At 32.1% G+C, this 6,327-nt stretch overlaps 1 protein-coding gene across 5 annotated transcripts in view; it reads left to right on the top strand.

The window, feature by feature from the left end:
- Positions 1–969: 969 nt before the first annotated feature.
- Positions 970–6,327, top strand: part of LOC134256263 (receptor-type tyrosine-protein phosphatase F-like) — an 83,185-nt gene continuing 77,827 nt past the window's right edge. For 2 of the 5 annotated variants that reach the window (XM_062738920.1, XM_062738919.1), the window contains exon 1: positions 972–1,530. The gene's annotated coding sequence lies outside the window, so the exon portion shown is untranslated. Of the gene's footprint in view, positions 1,531–6,327 lie in introns of all 5 variants that reach the window. The other 3 variants (XM_062738915.1, XM_062738918.1, XM_062738922.1) reach the window with 3 other exon arrangements.

Genomic DNA, 6,327 nt, shown 5'->3' with positions numbered 1-6,327 from the left:
GTCCAATGATAAATTACATTTTATCCTTTATTTTAGAAAAAAAAAACCTCTAGGTTAGAAACCAGACATGTATAGAATTGCCAGTAGAAAGTTAATTTATAATGAAGTGCAGCAAATGAAAGTCTCAAATATTTCTGGAAAATCTTGCACATTAGGTTTTTTTTATTGTTTTTAAGAGAGGGAGAGAAAGAGGGGAGATTAAAAAAAAATTGCACTGACTTTGTAAAAAGGTTCATTATGTACAAATTTAACTGTTTATTTGATACTTAGCTGAAGGTAACTGAACATCTGAAGCAAATTCAGCTATAATTATGAGGAAGATCTAGATATAATGAGTCTCTTCTATCTACCTGAAAATTGATAGAACCACTAAAACCTCTATGAGAAAAGTATGGAGATGGCATTTTTATGACAACAGATTCCCTGTAACTATCCAATTTAGGGAGGAGGGAGTTAGCTAAGGCATGTCAGCTTCTGAAATGTGGTCCATCTTCTTGCAATTTTGCTGTAATTACTTGTGTGTTGTGTACAGTCACACATAACTCATATTGAACATTTATGTTGATAATTTGCCTGGCAAAACTTCCCACTCCCCATGCATGCATAATAGGGAAATATCCCAGCAGTAGAACTGCTGTTAAATAAAGAAAAACTCAGTCTTTTAGGTTCTGGGAAATTGATTTCCTATAGACTCACTAATTACACCAAAGACAGATATTGCTTCACAATAGTCAGTGGCAGCCGAGGTTTTCCAGCACAAAACAGAAGGTTTGGGTTAAAATTCCTTTGTCTTGTAGATATTGGAAAAAATGACATAGGTTGGCCAGGTACGCCTTGAGCGCTTGGTCTCTGTAAGAGAGCCAGTTATAAATAGGCAGGAAAAGTTATAGGAGGAAAATATATTCTTCTTTGGCAAATTTTTTTTTCTTCTTCACTTGCATGTGTCAAAAGAATTCTGATGCTGGTGTATTGATCAAAGATGGCAAATATTGACTCCATGGATATCTGCAATTCAAATAAGCTTCGCTGGGCATCACTATTTGGCTAAGCCTTACTCAGCCTATCAGATCTCGGTAAAGCCAGTCGGATTTTCATCTTAGTGACAGATATATTCCAATTTTTCAATTTACTCATGAAACAGGACTTTGCTTTATGTGCTGTGTGCAGGTTTTCATAAACAATGTGTTTCTTGGTAAAACCCTGACTGTTTGCTTTCACGAGCATCATTAAGGATAATTTGTTTGTGATTATTTTCTGAGTGCAGCCCTAAGTGTCTCGTACTTGAGTCAGTGGCAAAATATATGTAACTGTGAAGGATTTTTTTTCTTGAAGTAGAAAAAAAAATCCATGAAAATTTCATTGCTTCCTGATTGATTTTTTTTTTTACCATTGCTTATATATGGTTATAGCTTTATTACATGGTTAAAATTGGACACATTTTAGCAGAGGAGGATCTATTGATTTTTTTCCCCCTTGTGTCTAGTTTAATTCTAAAGTTCAGAACATCTTCTACCAGATTTTGAACGTTTGGTAAGTTTGAGTTTTTAACACACCTCAGAGTCTTCTAGTCTATCTAAACTTTATAGATTTGGTCTTAAATTAAATTTAGATTGTAACCATTTCAAGAGTCTTTAGATCAAAATTTGTAATGAACAATATGGTGTTAAATTTTTTGAATGGTATTTTGAAATTCATTATGTAAATTCCCTCTTTTTTAATGAAACTTTTTTTCATTGAGTTTGTAATTGTAATCTTCTTTGCAATTGTATTGGAAAAATTAAAACCTAAGTTGATAGAATTGAGGGTTCAGGAATTTTTCTGGAAAATTTGGTTCTTATAATGTGAAATCAATGAAGTGAAATCTATATTGTTGGGATCTGTACAATTTAAAGAGTAGCTAGAATAACCAATCTCTTTGACATTTCCTTTATCGTGTACTACAGTGAGGTTGCAGAAATTTAATGAGTAAATTGCAATCATATCTTAATTGCTTTGATTATCTCTAAAGAATATTCTTTGTATTATTTTTAATATTTTTAAAAATAAGTCTCTGTGCATCTTATTCACGACTTGCTAACTGTGAGTCATCGTTTTAGCTATTGATTTTTCCAATCATTTTTCATTGAAGGATAGTTTCCCTGAAAACCCTAAAACTGCTGCTAAAGTCCTACATTTCTATCTTTTGTAATAATCATCTCTTTTTTGAATCAGTTAATTTTCAAGGAGTTTTTCATTCTACATTTTTCAGTAACTCTATGCCTATACATATATTTAAAATTATGTAAATATTATTTTGAATTAAAGAACTTTGAAACATACATATTTTTTTCTGTAAATTGTTCTTAGATTTTTCTTTCCATCCTTTTAGAATTTTAAGGTTTTCCCAATGATTCTTTTGTAACGTGGCAATTCTATAATAGATAAATGGAATGGTCGCTTAGGTTGTTTTGTATCCATAATTGGGACAACATTTTAGTAAGGCTTTCACAGGACATTAGAGGAACTAAAAGAATAATTTTTAAAAAAGAGAGAAAGAAAATGTCATTTTTGGTTGTCAATAAATTTATATGTACTTAAAAAAATAAATGCATGGGACTTAAAAATCAGTTTGACATGTCTTTGGTACTGTAGAAGTTCTTTTTTCTGCATGGTTTTAGAATTTATGCTATGTACGCAGACACAAATTTTCCGCAGAAATTTGTCCCATTGAACTTAATTTACATATAAAACATATAATGAGAGTCTTAAGATATCCACATAATTTTCTACCAGCAGATTGAACAAAAATAGAGATTCTGCGGAATTATGAACCCATGGAAAAAAGTACTCTACAGTATTCGGGATATTTTTATTCAAAATATCAAAGTTCAATTGTACATAGAAGATAGGTATATAGTCCTTATTTGGTGACTATGTTAGATAATTGTTTCCAAGTGAAGCATTTGGTTAATCCAAGTAAAAATGAGCTAGACAATGAAGTAATCTACTATTATCATTGAACATGTAGCAGTTCAAAGAAGAAATGAATCAATTATTCACATTTATGACTAAATATAGGGAGGCATCGGAATGTGCAATTCTTCTGGTTAAGACCAATATGCTGTAGGTGTATAGACAATAAACCATTAATCAGACAGTACATGGGATGGAACTATTATTTAATGGGTTAACTGGGTAATTGGTGATTTTTTTTTTTCTCCACATTAATTCAACTTTGAAGTCTGATCTTATGGAATTATTCATGTGATCAAAGTAAGCTTTAAACAATATCAAGTGTTTCAAGATGGAAAAGGGGAAAAAATGATTTTGTGAGACAAGATATATATATGACTGTCGCCTTACTCAATGACACAGTTTAATTTCCTTGACCATCTGCTTTGAATTTCATTGTCATCCTGATTTATCAAAATGCCTTCATCAAGAAAAATCTCTTTGATGTTTTGTCTGCTTTTGTAATTACATAGGTTTCAGAAGCCTCATTTATAAGGATGTGTGGTCCTTGATCTTTTCATTTAACATTTTTCAAGGGATTGTGTTTCACATCACAAGTTATCTGGTCCTGAGTCTGCGTATTGTCTCATGGAACTGAGATTCGAAGACTTGTGATAGGTATTTTTTTCAGTGCGTGTAAGCTCTGTATATATTTTCTTCTAGGTAATTTAGAAGTAACGATCCTTTAGCTTATTTTGGCATGGTGCGTGTTATGCAAAAACAAACATTCAATTAACAAATTATGCTACGCAAACTACTTACCAATGCATTTGTAATATAATGCAGATTATACAAAGTGGAATCTCTAGTCAAGATAATTCTATATAATGTCAAAAACTTGTATCTGTTTTATATTACTAGAACACTGCCAGAAAATGTTTGGGGTTCCTCGTCAACATAACTTATGTACCGATGTTAATTAAATGGTTCTGCCTATATTGCATCAAGTGACAGAAAAATGTAATTACAGTGTTTTTTTTATGAATTTAATCAAATTAAGGCAACAATATCCATGATAATGGAAAAAAGACATTAATTATCAATGTATTTTGTTTCATAATTTTTTTTTGTTGATATGGCTTAGAGTACTGCATTAGGGGATAAGACAAGTTACTTTTTAGTGACTTTTTCAACAGCTCAGATTTATTCAGATACATTACTTCCCATACCATTTGTCATGAAGTCCATTTTTCTAATCATAGGGTGATGGGGATGTTCATCCATAATTTTCTTTTTAATTTACATGAAATTTTTCCACATTTATAACTATGAAGAAAATCCAAGGGGGGGGGGGATCCTGACATCCCCATTCTAAATCTTTTGGTGACATTGGACACTAAGTGTTTTCTTTCTACTTCCAAATATAGTTGACTAACATTTGATCATGCATCCCAGCTTAGAAATAATTATATGATAAGTGTCCACTTCATGGCACTTCTTGAATGCAAAGGATCAAGGTTCAAGTACAAACTACAAGTTATGATTCTTCAAACCAGAATAAGGGGTGAAATTGAAACCTAGATTTTTTGTTACAATGGGCAATTAGGTGCACAGTAAATCATACTCTCCCAACATCCAGTATAGAGTGATATTGAAAAAATGAGGTGATCAATATTCTTAGACATGTTATAAAACGGAGTAGTTTTGAAATTCTTACAGACAGACTCGCTATCTTCACCTTAGAGGCATTGCATCGATCTAGTGCCTTAGGCGTAATCCATAATCAATTGGCATAAGATATTTTCCTCATGAATTGATAGATAGTTTATGATTTTTCTTTTATTACAATATCAGAAAATCACTTAATTTTTCTTCACTTGCTGACAAAGTGACAATGAAAAATGCTATATCTCTCAGCAGAGAATCTTTTGAAAGCCAAACAGGAATGTCTGAGATTTTATAACATGAAAACTCTATTTGAGATCGTTGGTGTGAACTCTTGCTCCAATGGTGTAATCTAGTTTCTAACTCGCAGTCAGAATCTAGAGAAGTAGAATATCCCCGACAGGCAGCTTGGAGACAAGTTTCCAATGAGCTGTGAAGGGAGAACATATTGTTTTCTGTGTAAATGGCATTAGCATGTTGAATCATATTAGCTACAGAGAAGGCATAATTGAAAACTGTAGGGATCACAATACATAGATCAGGCGCATACTAAAAGAAAAGCATTTTATTGATCCGTTTCAGAATTGTTCTATACACAGGGGGATAAAAATGACACTTTATGAGCAAACATTTTAGCCTGGCTACAATTACCTCTCAATTCCGACTCGGTTAGCTTACTGGTTGTAACAACACTAAATGACCACATAAATACAAGAACATCATTGTCCTTGTTCAAGATTTGATCCTGCTTTAGATATTTCAGACTTCCTGGAGTTGGTTTTGTTAATTTATAGACCCTTGGTTAATCGTAAAATAATATAGAAATCAATTGATGGTCTCTCAAAATACGAATGCCTAACTAAGGCTTGTCAAAAACTTTATTTGAACAGAATTTGATATCTTATCCCAGCAAGAGAAATGGAAAGAGTTATCTCCCTTTTAGATTTTTATTTTAAATGTAAAGCGAAAGTCACCACAAAAAAATTCGCTGTAATCTGTATTTGAAATTGCAAAAACATCTTCAATTGAAGAAAACAGTTTAATATTGTGGGCTATTAGTGATATATTTAAAAGTAAAAGAAGATTGTGTAACTGTGGATATATTTCTCTCACATATGAGTGAAATTATTTAAGGACTATCATGGCCATTGTAGATGCACTCAGTAACTTCAAATCATAGACATGTTTCTATGACTTTAAAGATAAGGAGTTAAACAGGGTGATGTCTTTTTCCTTAATTGATGGGAATAAGCAAGAGGTTTGTGAAAAATGAACTATAATATAGTTACAGGAACATTTGTTTTAATTTCATGATTTGTCCAGTTTTTGGTTTTGGCACTGTTGTCTAAAAGAAAGTTGTGTGAGAGTCATAATTTTAGTTGGAAAGAATTTCAGCTTTTGTTTCTTTGCCCATGAACCTTGACTTGATGTCCTCACTGTTATATAGTCATTGGATTGGTATATTGTTTGGGGATTGTGGAGACAATCTTTTTTGGGGAATAAATAATCATCCATTTCTCTAATAATTTTTTTTGTTTTCTCCAATCTCCATTGCCTTCTAAAACACGTATCCATCATTTTTAGTTTGCTTTAGTTTCATCACAGGATGTAATTATGCTGAAAATTCCATATCCTGATGATTTTAATGTTGATTTTTGTTATGCAGCAAAATATATTGCATGTAGCTCGAAAGCAGACCTTGCCTATAGGCTATAGCAGATTTTTCCTCTT

This window comes from Saccostrea cucullata, unplaced genomic scaffold (genome assembly GCF_032062105.1).
Source record: "Saccostrea cucullata isolate Sc308-1 unplaced genomic scaffold, CSIRO_AGI_Scuc_v1 ctg929, whole genome shotgun sequence".
NCBI classification, from domain to species: domain Eukaryota; kingdom Metazoa; phylum Mollusca; class Bivalvia; order Ostreida; family Ostreidae; genus Saccostrea; species Saccostrea cuccullata.
Note: the sequence above shows the minus strand (reverse complement) of the source record. Positions and strands in the feature narration are given on the sequence as shown.